The following is a 13,755-nucleotide window of genomic DNA, read 5'->3' on the forward strand; positions in this document are numbered from 1 at the left end:
TCCATATTGCATTTGTTTGCCTGTCTGCCCCTTCACACATTTGTCCGTGTTCCGCTTTTTATCTTATTACTTTACGTACGTTACAAGTGTAGCAACTCACATTTATTTCTCTTTTTGTCCCATACCTAATAATGCACAACTCTTGCTGTAAACCTTTCCCTCTCTTTTACCCTGCTGTCCCAGAGCATCTGCGGCCCATCTTCTTTTCCGTAAAATCCTGCCCATCTTCAGCTTTCCATTCTCTGCAACTAACGTTACAGAACAACAGTTTATCTATATACATACAATGAACATATCTGCAAATGTCTGCAAATATGTTTACACATTTTACACTTTATACAGTGATAGTTCGAGCAAAAGGCAATAAGAAAGTGTTTCAGGAGTAAATTAGGATGGATTTACAAGAAGCAGCATAGCCGTGATGGATTACTCATTGAGCAGAGATGTACAGGGTATAATCGGGGCTCCAGATAAGGTTTTTAAATTGCACAATGTCACTAAGTAGAACCCTATTATAAGTATTCCGAACTCATGGGAAATATAAGTTAGGAACTTTTAGGGCCAGATGTACCAAACAGTTTTGCCCATTCTGTGTCTATGGGAAAATGTGTTCGTACATATGGCCCTTAGTTTTGGGTGTTAAGGCCCTTATTAAGAGTGCTCCGGCCCCAGATCTTTAAAATGACGCTACTTGGAAATTTCCAAAAAACTCCATTGATTGATTTTCCTATTAGCTCTATCATTTGGTAAAAACGTATCACAGTTTATCCGTTCAAACCATGGATAGACAGAGGCAAACGTTTCATGTAATCTTTGGTAAAGTAATGCAACCGTTTCTTTCATTTTAACTGGAACTTTAGGCAGCAAAAAATACTGGGGCAGATTTATGAAAAGTGGCGCTACATCTAGTGAAGTGCTACTTTTATTGTGCCCCTCAGCATCCCCCTAACGCCACCATGTGTGCAACGTTTTTAATACAAGGAGCACCATGGCAGTAGTTTGGGAACTAGCATCAGACTTTTTTACGCTAGTTCTGAGCCTTGCAGGATTAGCATCAAAACCTTTGTAATCCAGCAAAGCCTATTGAGGCCTATTGTAATCAATTGTGTGCTTCCTTTTAAAGCCTTCTCTGAGCAGGCGTTAAAAGTGCCAATGAAAGTGACACAAAGAAATCCCTTAGATTTCTTTGTGCCATTTTTTTAGCCCCTCCAGCAGGGGGACACCTCCTTTGCGTACATTAAGCCTTGTGCAGGCATAATGTAGCACAAAGTGTTACAAAGTGGCACAATGCATGCACATTAGCACAAACAAATGACGTTGCTGTAGAGCAAGGGGGCGCTAGGCGCTTTTAAATCTCCCCAAGAGTGTTTTCTTGTAGCAAAGCACTGCTGGCATTGATGATCTGAAAAAATTAGTAGGACTTTCCAGTTTAATCTTAGGTATATTTCTGTCATGCTCTTTTCTAGTGAATAGTTGCTCCACGAATTACAATAAAACATGCAGTATCCCTCTGTGGAAAAAGTGATTTTTAATGTGGGAGAAAAACACCTCAGCCATAACACGAGCTGTGACTGAGATACCACAAAGCCAAAACAATCAGGTTCATTGAAGTAAAAGGCATAATGTATGCAAAGTGGATGTTCCTCCGTAAGAGGGGCCGAAAATGTGGCGCAAAGAAATCTCTTTGCATCATTTTTTTTCAGGACTTTTAACTCCTGTCCAGAGCAGGCATTAAAAGGAGGCTCACCATTGTTTACAATGGGCCTCAGTGGGCTTTGCAGGATTAGCATCAAAACTTTTGCACCTAATCCTGCAAAGCTCAGAACTAGCATCAACAATTTTGCGGCTAGTTCCCTAAGTACCACTATGATGCGCCATATCTTAGATACGGTGCACACGTGGTGACGGGGAGCTAAGAGGTGCAAGAAAGGTGGCACTGCACAGAGAGCAGTGCCATTTTTCTTAAATCTGGCCCTCAGTATGCTTGCTCACTGTAGTGTCCTCAAGCATTCCACTTAAGGACGCTGGCCCTTTCGCAGAAGCCCATTGTGGGTTGTGCTCAGTTCACCCTGGATGGTCTAATGCTGGTTCATCTTCACTGCCCATCTATCAGTCGGTGGCAGTGGATTCAAGGATGTGCAAACAAAGGAAGGGGCCAGAGGTTTGTGGTCCATGACCACTCAGAATTCCTGCCCAAATACGTAGAGGTGAAAGTGAGGGCAGCCCCACCAAACCAGGTGAGCCTCCCTCTTGATCTGCATATAGCAGGTTTAGGGGCGGTCAGTGCCTGATTGGCATAGGTAACGGGTACCCATTCTCCTTTGGATTTCTCTTGGATCAGCACTACTCTCAGTCCTACCTGGCTGCAATCCACAATCAGCTCTGTCTTGCGCCTGGGATCAAAGTTAACTCTTGGAATATTGCTTCTTCATTGTCACCCCAAGTCCACCAGATGTCAGCCCTTATGAGTGCCCTAAGGGGCTCAGATAGGCTAGTGAGACCAGGTTTGAATCATCTACAAATAACATCCACCAATAAGAGACACTTCCCAGGAATCTTTTGAAGTCTGTTGCAGACCGGGGGAAGGCGACATTCGGGATGGCACTGGCCTTTCTCAGCTCGACTCGCAGACCCTCCTTCAAAAATACAAATCCAAAGAACTCTATGGATGACTCAAGGAAGGAACACTTCGGCTTATGCAACATTAGACTGGGGCTGCTTAGCTTTTTCAAAGTGGCTCTCAATCTGATGTTGTGCTCTTCCAGTGTCCTCAAGAATATTAGAATATTTTCAGTTATGTTCAGCAGACCCATGAGAACGGGGACTGTCTCCTGGATGGTATTTTGAAAGGCTTTGTTGGCTGAGGAGATGCCGAAGTTGAGGTGAGTATAACGTTGTAGCCCCAAAAGGGGGGGAAAGTGGTTATGTAGATATTGGCAGAATCAAGTTCTAATTGGTGGTACCCAGAGTTGAGATCAAGCTTTGAAAGCCACTTGGCTCCTTTCAGCACTGCAACTGTCATCCATGATTGGCTTCTCCATCTAGATTGACTTGTTATGGAGCTTCATGTCAACACCCAGATAGATGGTGCGAGGTTGCTTGGGCTTTGGGGCCATGAACATGGCTGACACCCATTGTGGGGGCTGTGAAATTTTCCTGAACACCCACATTTGTTCCACCTTGAGGTGGAACGCACTGTCTGGTCAATACGTAGCTTGATTTTGATGTTTTTCAGGCATCTGAGGCCGGTGACCAGTTGAGGAAAGTCTTTAAGATCTCCTTGGCGTGGTCGTCATGGATTTGCTTTGTAAGGAAGACTAGCCTTAGGTCATCAGTGGTCTGGCACCCTATGAGTGTGCTGGTACCTTCTTTGCTGACGTCAAGCTGGGTGTGTTTCCTCGTGTCTTCATCACCTCAACTTTGATGGCTCCTGCTAACGGCCGTGACATATCTCCTCCATACGCATATATCTTCATGGACGTGGGTCTGACCATCGGTCAGAGCTTCATGGCATTGAGTTGGAAAATATCCATGATGTTCGCTGATGCCCCAATGTCAATTATGGCTCTGATGGTTACTCCTGCTATTGATACCAAGCTTATTGAAGGTAGCCTTCCTTCTCTTGCTCTCTGTTCCATCTATGAGTTCATTAACTCCTCATCAATGTTGCTCTCTGTGGCTCTGATTTCAGGCCTCTGCCACTTTCCTGACTCTTCCTGTGGGAAGTCATTAGTGTTAACTGCCTCAGGGTGGGGCTTCCCTTTCGCCTCACTGGCTGCTTCCTTCCTTAGTCACAAGACCCAGACAAAGTGGTTATCTTTTCCAAAGCTAGAACACCTCTTTCCTTGTGCTGGCCAGCATTGAATGCATGGGGTTCTAACCCACACTTTTGAGATTTCGTTGTTGTTCATCGCTTAGGCCCTCAGGGCTTGGAGTTGTGCTGGTTTTTGGTACACTGTGTAGGCTAACACCTACTTCACCTTGGCCAACTTTGTGACATCTGCAGGCTCCCAGCTGCGGGCAAAGGCTGTGTACATTTCTTCCACCGGCTGTGTGGCTATTTGTGTGCCCTGACAAGTATGAGAATGTCCTCAAGATTGATCTTGGGCTGTTGAAAGATGATGCCTTGCAGAACTGAGGAGTGACATCCTTGGATGAGTTGAGCACACACCTTCTTGATTGTCATCAGTGACTCATCTGCTGGCAAGTGCCCTGAGCCTCGCATGGAAGCCGCTAATGGTCGTGTCCGCTTGTTAGGGGCCTGGTGGAACTTGAACAGTTCAAAGTTGGGTTTCAGTTGTGAATCAAACTGGGCATCGAATGCTGCCAAGGCCGCATCGTAGTCATCATCTTCCATGGTGCCAGGGAGGGTTGCATAGAGCCCTTCCTCACCATAATGCAGGAGAATAGACTATTTCACCATGCCTTTGGTTTCATGGATGGCGTGGAAACAATTGTTTATCCACCCTATCCATATTTGTGACCTGTTCACAGCTGTTGCCAGATCAGAAAGTTCATTAACCTGTGTGCAGTGCTGTCATGAAGGTGTGTGCACTCGGTCCTGTGGGCTGCAGCAGAGGATGCTGGCATATCTGCTGCTGTTCGTCAGCCATGTGTCACACTGTACTGATGGTGCCCTTCACTTTGACCTGTGTTATGGCATATCCTCCCTTCCTCTTGCCTTGGAGACTGTGGCACTACATGTGGTGAAAGCCATCTCTCCCAGTAGCTGCATTAACTGCCTGGGCCTCTGACTGTGCAAGTGGCTGCCCTTTGCTTATGTTCACTGTTGACCTGTATTGATTTTGTTCCTTTTTTCTTTCATTCACATAATTTCTCTTCCTACAGTCTGTATGATTGCCCTCAGCTCTGCATGAACTGATGAGGCAGGCTGTGGCCCTGGACTGGATCATCTCTTTCCTCTCTGACCGATCCCAAAGAGTCTACCTCCCGCCCTTCCGCTCAGAACCCACCGAGATCATCTGCGGCGTCCCACAAGGCTCCTCGCTCAGCCCTACTCTCTTCAATGTCTACATGAGCCCCCTCGCCGACATCGCTCGCAAACACAACATCAACATCATCTCCTAAACCGACGACACCCAGCTGATACTCTCCCTCACCGAAGACCCAGCCACCGCCAAAGCCAACCTGCAAGATGGAATGAAAGACGTCGCACAATGGATGAAACTCAGCTGCCTGAAGCTGAACTCTGACAAGACGTTAGTCCTCATCCTCGGAAACTCCCCGTCTGCCTGGGACGACTCTTGGTGGCCCACGGCCCTGGGCACCGCACCAACCCCTTCAGACCACGCACGCAACCTTGGATTCATCCTGGACCCCCTTCTCACCATGACCAAGCAAGTCAACGCCATCTCGTCCTCTCGCTTCCACACCCTTCGCATGCTCCGAAAGATCTTCCGCTGGATCTCCACCGACACCAGAAAAACTGTGACCCACGCCCTCGTCACAAGTCGTCTGGACTACGGAAACACCCTATATGCAGGAACCACCGCAAAACTTCAGAAACGTCTTCAGCGCATACAAAACGCCTCTGCACACCTCATCCTCGACGTACCTCGCCACAGCCACATCTCCGCCCACCTGGAACACCTGCACTGGCTACCCGTCAACAAAAGGATCACCTTCAGGCTCCTCACCCACGCACACAAAGCCCTCCACAACAAGGGCCCCGAATACCTCAACAGTCGCCTCGCCTTTTACACGCCCACCCGTCAACTTCGCTCAACCAGCCTCGCTCTTGCCGCCGTCCCTCGCATCTGCCGAACCACCGCTGGAGGGAAATCCTTCTCCTACCTGGCAGCCAAGACGTGGAATTCCCTCCCTGCCCACCTCAGGACTACCCAGGACCACCTCGCCTTCAGGAAGCGCCTCAAGACCTGGCTCTTCGAGCAGCAGTGACCCCCCCCTAGTGCCTTGAGACCCTCACGGGTGAGTAGCGCGCTCTATAAATGCCATGATTGATTGATTGATTGATTGGCCCTGTACAATGGTGATGGATCTGGACACTGAAAGCCAGCAGGTATCGCTGTGGGGGTGTAGCAGGAGCTGTCTCTCAGATCTATGGGCTGTGGATAGAATCACCACCTGTTCGTGTGGTACTCTGTGCCAGGTGAGAGTCCCCACACCGGAGAAGGGAGTGGGGGTGGTGGGGCAGTCTGTGATGCACAGTGGGAAGCGATGGTCTGCGTACGTCACTGCGGAGCAGGCAACACTACAGACAGTTGCCGAAGGGGCAGGGTGTGTGTGGGGAGAGAGAATAAACATTAAATGAATTTTTTTTAAAACACCTGGAGGCACATGCTCCCAGCCTGCCCTGCAGCCAAGCCTGATGCTGCTCAAAGTAGCCAGGCAGACTGGGAGCCTGTGCATGCTCTCTCCAGCCTGGCAACTGTGTTGCTGGGCTGGAGAGAGCCTACTGCGCATGTATGTTTCGCCGACCTGAGGCAGCCGGCCAAACATACATGCGTTGTGCACTCCCCTTCAGTTCTTGTCATCCCTAGTGCTCCACCCCTTTTACTACAAAACTATAAAAAAAACAAGTTTATTGTTTTGTAGTAAAGGTTTTGCAGCTGCTGCTGCTGGGGGAGGAGGGTAACGCTCCTCTGCCATAGCGGGGGAGCAGCGCCTGCTGATTGTACAGTGATCATAATTATGAGTTGTGCAGTAAAGTCCTCACCCCATATAAAATGACAATCTTCGGGATTTTGGTGTGGAAAGAATCAACTCCATGTGTAAGCAGTCTTTGCCAGAGGAAAATTCCGTAATAGAGGTGCTTATTACACTCTAGTGCCTCACTCCACGTACCCGTATTTACAGGGTGAAGTAAATATCTCACACCGTTATGAGCCACGTGTAATGGACGGGCTAGTAAAAATAAATGGAACGGTAAAGGACGCCGGATTTGAAGAACGGTGTCAGAAGAGTACTTCGAAAATGCTCTTTACCGTGATGGCGCCCCACGATTTTCCTTTTCTGAGTTTCCTTTTTTGACCAACAGGCTGCCTGCACTTTTATCATTGTGTGCGTGAAGGGCGAGAGCTGAAAGCGAACATCTAAACTTGACTTTGCGTAGGAGTTACCCTTTAGTCTAGGACTGGCCTTGTTTTGACACATTCTTTTTGCAAGGAGCTTCTGAGAAATATTCCTGATTTCACGGTCGAAGTAACCAGTTCCAATAACCTTTTCTGTGCCAGGAATACTTATTTACGTTGTTGTTTGACTGCTGAACAACTTAAACAATTTGCTAGAATGATAAGATTGTATCATCACTCCGTTTTGATGGTCATGCTTAATACATTAGTCCAGTTCATGTTTATGCCACCTTGTTCTTCCTCTGCTATTTTTTTTAAATTCGAACATCCCCCAGGGTAAGCTCTGAGCTGTAAAATGCTTTGAGACATGGTATTGTGTATGAATCCTCCCCACAGCAGGATTTAAATCTGTTCTAATCTCAAATTTTGGCAAGTGAAATTTGGGTGACATTATTATTTATTAGATCTTAACTAAAATGAGGTAAGACTAATAAAACAGTGTGCCATCATTAGCAACAACAGAACATTAAAAAGGAAAATGGTAGGAGTCAGCAGGAGGATGTACATTTTAAGGAAGGCAAGTTAGTCCTGTAGCTGAAATGGGAACAAGTGGGTCTTGTGCATTCATTGTTTCCTCACACCTTCTCATTTTGGGAAAATAGGGAGGGCAGAAGAGTTTTCTCCAGGAACTTCTATCCAAAAATGTATTTGGAAACATTCTGTAAGTAGTCTGACCGGACAATGACCTTCTACCAAACAAAAAACTCTCCGGTTGGTTCTATCAGCAGGATGTACCACCACATACATTTTCTATTACCAACCCCCCTTAGCCAGCCTGGAAAGGGATGTAGCCTAGTCAGTGAGATTCGGTGCGTGTGAATCTCAAATTTCCAACTTAAAAAGCAGTGACGCTCAGGGTGAAGGAGTGAGATGGCCAAGGTTTGAAATGGATTGTTTCCATGAGGAGTAGTGTCATGGTGGCTTTTAATTAACTGTCCTTTACAACCCAGCAAGCATATCCTGGCAGTAAGGGACAGTGAAAAAACAAAAACAAATTGCCCCATACCATGGACGTTCATAACTGATCTCGTGGCCAGGTACCCAGGGAGCACACATGATTCATACATCTTTCGCCACAGCGGGATTCACACAACACTGCTAGCTGGGGAGTTTGGTGAAGGATATCTACTAGGTATTGTCCCTCTGTACACTGGTGCACTGATGGCGTTGTGAACTCAGATGGCTCACTAACTCATTATACTCTCTGTTCCTTCCAGAAGACAGTGCCTACGCAGTGCGCACCTACATGATGACGTCCTACCTAAATCCTACAACACCAGCAGAACGGAGATACAATTCAGCACACAGGGCAACCCGCAATGTGGTTGAGTGAACCTTTGACCTGCTGAAGAGTCGCTTCTGGTGCATCCACAAAAGTGGAGGGGCACTACAGTACAGCCCGGACACGACCTGTAGAATAGTGGCCACATGTGCGATCCTGCACAATATAGCTACCACCAGGGGCATACCTGTGGAAATATCTGATCCAGACTCAGATGAGGATGATGATCTCATAACCCCCCTACAGCCAGCAGACAGGACCAGTGCAGCAGAGGGCAGGCAAAGGCGTGCAGACATCACGCACAACCATTTCAGTTGTAAGTAATAACAACACAACTTCACTGACATGTGTACTGGTAGTTAGTACCTTTATTATCTTAACGTCAGGTAACATAAGTTTCAGTAGCAAAAAAAATAAACATGTGTCATAAAATAAGCATTAACAGTGTCTCACTATTTATTCATAGTTCACTGTAAAACAAAAAATGCAGACAGTCCCCTTTGGCCATTAAAGTAACTTTTTACGGCCACGCAAGCCACTCGAGTGCGCCGTGGCCTCACCGGCACCTCTGGTATCTGCCTCAGTAGCAGTGCTGTGCCTGACACTGCGACGCCTAGGATCTGTCGTGGGCACTGCTACGCTGCTGAGGCTAGATGAGTCCTCAGTCTCCCCTAGTCCAAGTTCACTGGTTGTAGTAGAGCGGCTACCCAGCATAGTATCCAGCACATTCGTTATCTGGACTACATCCGTACTGCTGTGCGCTGCCTCCACCTGTGCGGCCACAGCACGCTGCGATATGAGGGCCGTAGATATTGCAAGGCGATTGACCGATCTACAGATCCACTAAACATGCCCATGAATCGCCTCTCATGCCTGCGGTGGCTGACTCTGTCATGCCTTATCTCTGTGCAGAGTTCCCTCACTGCATTGGTCAGTTCCCTGGTGTTCCTGGCAGGTGTGATCAGTCCCTCATGCAGCTTGGAAATGTTTGAATTAAGGCACTCCAACTGCTGATGCAGCCCCCCCATGTTGGCATTGTGTGCCTGCATCTGCCTATGCATTGCCGTAATCATCTTATTTTGCAGGTGCTGCAGTTTTAGCACAGAGGATTCCAGGCCACCGAAGACTGATGGGCCCTCTCCTGCTTCCACGTGCTGTGTGCCTGCATACTGAGGCCTCCTGCGGGGAGTTGTGTGACGCTGGGGCTGGGACTCCTGCATTACGGTGGATCTGCCATCTGGGGATGGAGTGTGGCCGTCATCCCGCATGTCATCTGAGTTCTGGCTCAATTCGGGGAGAGGTAAAGCCCTTGCCCTGCGTCTGATAGGCGCAATATTCACTGATTCACTGGTGTTGGAGTCTGATGGAGGCTGGTTTTCAGCATCCCCCACAACGGCACATGCTGATGCTGATGCTGCTGGGCCTGGGCTATCTGCAATGACAATGTGCAGCATGTCATTTATGTATGTATCACCAAAGGTTCTACAATGGTAATAAATGTATAGTTACATCATATCACTATGTAGTGGGTGTTGTGTTCTTCTGGGTGTCGCTCTACTTAATTACATTCTATGTGCTACTTTCAGCTCTGTGTTGTGGACTACCACTCCCATAAGGCATTGTTGTGCCGCTTCTAAGATGTGGAATGGACTACTTATCACAATGCTTTGCACTAATTGCTAATTCCTAAGGGGCATTTGTACATACACATATGGGGTTACATTTCAATATTGCACTTATTTTTACTGGTACTTGGTGTGCCGGATGTGTCTATTTCAGTGACCCCACTGACAGCTTCTGGGAGGAGTGTCGACTCCACCAGCTCTGCCATGGGGGTGGAGGGTGTTTGGGTGGATGGTCCGCCTCCTGTGCTCCTTGACTCCTGTAGTCTTCTGGCCACCCTCTCCTTGGCACGGGAACGCAGGTCGTACCACCTCTTTCTAATCTCCTCCACTGAGCACTGCGCAACCCCCACAGCGCAGATTTTAGTTTGTATGTCCGCCCAGAGTTTGCGCTTCTCACTCTCTGGAACCTGGAATGAGCTCTTCTCGAACAGCCGGTCATGGCTCTTCACCACCTCCTTAGTGAGCACCTCCAGTTCCTGCTCACAGAACTTCAGTTTTCTTTTCCTCTCTCCCTTCTCCTTTCCATTTGCAGAGTTGTCCATGCTGATGTGAAGTCCTGCCTTGTTTTTTTTTTTTAACATGTTTTTATTGAATTTTCAATAGTATCATACATTGCGATGTGCACAGTTGACAGCACTAATAGGATGTTATCAGTAACAGTAATTAGCTGGGCACACGTTTATTAAACTTAACTAACAACTTTTGTACACCACTAGGTCCGCGCATTTGTGTCTATACTTTCAAGCATTGCCGGCTCGAGCATTTGAGGTTTTCTTTTGTGCGGGGGTTTCATTGCCGGTTGGGGTTCTAATTGAGGGCTCCCCCTCGGGGAGGGGGGAACGGAGGGGGGGGGGTGGCCTGATGTTCTCCAGAGCCTATATCTGTTAATTAGGCGTGATGGTCTGTGTGTGCTGCATGACTTGTTTGTGTTTGGGGGTGTGGTGTATTGATATTAGTGTCTAGGCACTGTTGGCAGATGTGTGCGTATCTCCTGATTTGCTGTCGCATTGTAGCCGGAGCAATCCTGCGGCTATCTGGGTGATCGTAGCTATCTGCGGTTCAAGGGGTTTTTTCGTCGCTCTTCGCTTCTAGTTTGGAGACCAGTGTACCCCATGCTTCACTTCCTGAGTGTCGCAATCCGCCCCGAGCCAGTTTTGTTAATACCTGATGTTCAGCATGTGCCCAGCGAAGCGTGAGAGTGAGCCAGGCTCCAAGGTCAGGAGCCTTAGGAGCCTTCCAGTTCATGGCTATCAGTCTTTTGTACATTGCATATGCCAGGTCTACAAATCTGTGCATATGTTTGCTATTTTTTGTCCTTGTCCTGAGGCCAAGTAGACAGGATTTGGGATTCGCGTCCAGGCTCAGGCCAGTCATTTCCGACAGTACAGTGGTCATCTCGACCCACTCCCCCTGCACCCGCGGGCACTCCCATACCATATGATAAAACTGTGCTGCTGGGGTTTTGCATCTGGGGCATGTTGGGTCCGTCCCAGGAAACATACGTTTGATCCTGGCTGGCGCCAAGTATGTCTGATGTAAGTAATTAAATTGTGTGTATCGGAATCTGGGGTTTCTTGAGACCTCGCGCGTGTGACTCAGGGCTTTTGGCCATTCTGACTCTGAGATCGGGGCAGGCAGTGCGGCATTCCACCTCTCCCGAGCTTTCTGCAAATTAGACCCCGGGGGCTTGTTCAGAAGTTTGTATGTATTTGAGACTACTTTTTCTCGGGTGTCCCAGCTCAGCATATGGTGCAGAGTAGTCGAGGTGCCTGGCTCAGCGTCCCCAGACGCCCATGTATTTCAAATGGTGTGGCATATAGCGTGGTATGTCAGAAATTGCCCTGGGCTGATATCTGTGAGGGCCTGTATGGCTTCGAAGGACATTAGTTTTCCTTCCTAGAAACATTCTCCCACTGTGCTTATGACCGCATCCATCCAGGTTGTGGACGAATGAGATCCGGCTCCCAACCATCCAGGGAGCCGTTCTAGTGGTAGGAGCGGTGAGTAGGGGAGTTTTTTGGCATCTTTTTGGATGTACTTCTTCCAGCATGCATGTGCTGCTGCCATCAGTGGGTTTACGCGTGTGCTTTTGGTTTGCTTGTTCGTGAGCCACTCGAGCAGAGGGACTCCATGGAGCCGGGTTATCAGCCAGGTAGCTTCCGGTGAGCTGGGATTATGGATCCAATTTAAGATCCACTGCAGCTGTGCAGCCGCAGAATAGAGCTCGAAGTTAGGGGCGCCCAATCCACCTGCCGCCACCGGGTGATGTAGTGTAGTGAGTGCGACCCGCCTTCTGCCCTCACCCCACACCAGCTGCACTAGTGCAGAATTTAAACTGTTGAAAAAGCTTTTGGGGATAATGATCGTCAGGGCCGCAAAGTAATACAGCAGCCTGGGCAGTACTAGCATGTTGGCTATAGCAACCTTTCCCAGTGGTGAGAGCGGTAATTTATTCCAGAAGCGCATTGAGTTCTTTATAGATGTCACCGCTCTCCCCAGATTGCCATCCCTGAGGTCTTCCACTCTGTGGTAGATGTTGACCCCTAGATATTTGAATGTGTCGAAACACCATTTTAATTGGCCTGATGGGGTATTCTCACGTCTCGCTGGGGACCATCTGACCAATGGGAATATGCAAGATTTCCCCCAATTAACTATCAAGCCTGAGATCCCTCCAAACTCAGACAGCAGTGACATCACCGAGGGCAACACCTCCTCTGTGCTGCGTATATATATCAAGGCATCATCTGCGTACAATGATATGACATGGGAGGTGCCACTCCTTAACACCCCCCATTCTTCTTTTTTTGCACGGACACGGGTGGCTAATGGTTCCATCGCCAGGGCGAACAGCAGGGGGGATAGGGGGCACCCCTGCCTTGTTCCCCTGCTAATCAGGAAGCTCTCTGATATGACTCCCCCTGTCTTCACCCTGGCATGTGGGTTAGTGTACAGAATGCGTACCCATCTTATACATTTTGGGCCTATACCCATTCGTTGCATGGTGGCGAACAGGAAGTCCCATTCTAGTGTATCGAACGCTTTTTCGATGTCTAGTGAAATCACTGCTTCCTCAAATGCACTCGGAGGGGTGTCGCCTATTACGCTCAGCAGCCTGCGAATGTTGAGGAAGGTGTTGCATTTTGGGATAAATCCATTCTGATCTTCGTGTACCAAAGTATGCATGTGAGGAGCTAGCCTGTTGGCCAGTATCTTCCCAAGTATTTTGCAATCTAGGTTCAGCAGAGACAGAGGTCTGTAGAACCTAACGTCGGTGGGGTCACGCCCCTGTTTCGGGAGGACCACTATCATTGCCTCTCTCATTGTGGGGGGCAGAGTTCCGTTAACCTCTGCTTCTTCAATTACTTTTAGGAGGTGTGCGTTAAGGTGTGTCGCAAAGGTGGAGTAATATTCTGATGGCAGGCCGTCTGTCCCTGGAGCTTTATTTCTAGGTGATTGTTCAAGAGCCCTGTTGAGTTCTCCTATTGTGATGGGGACCTCTAATGTCTCTCTATCAGTGTGTGTGAGTTGGGGCAAGGAGGAGTCCGCCAGAAAAGACCCGAGTTGTTGGGGAGTGCATGATGTACGTTTAGTGTATAGTTGTGTGTTGTATTCCCTGAACGCATCGTTTATTTTTTCCTGTGTTGTTGCTAGTGCGCCTGCGCCTATCCCTATTGCCCCGATTGGAGGGCTTTGCCGTTCCTCCCGTAGGAGCCATGCGAGCAGCCTACCCGAT

The sequence above is a fragment of the Pleurodeles waltl genome, chromosome 6, assembly GCF_031143425.1.
Source record: "Pleurodeles waltl isolate 20211129_DDA chromosome 6, aPleWal1.hap1.20221129, whole genome shotgun sequence".
In the NCBI taxonomy this organism is placed as follows: Eukaryota; Metazoa; Chordata; class Amphibia; order Caudata; family Salamandridae; genus Pleurodeles; species Pleurodeles waltl.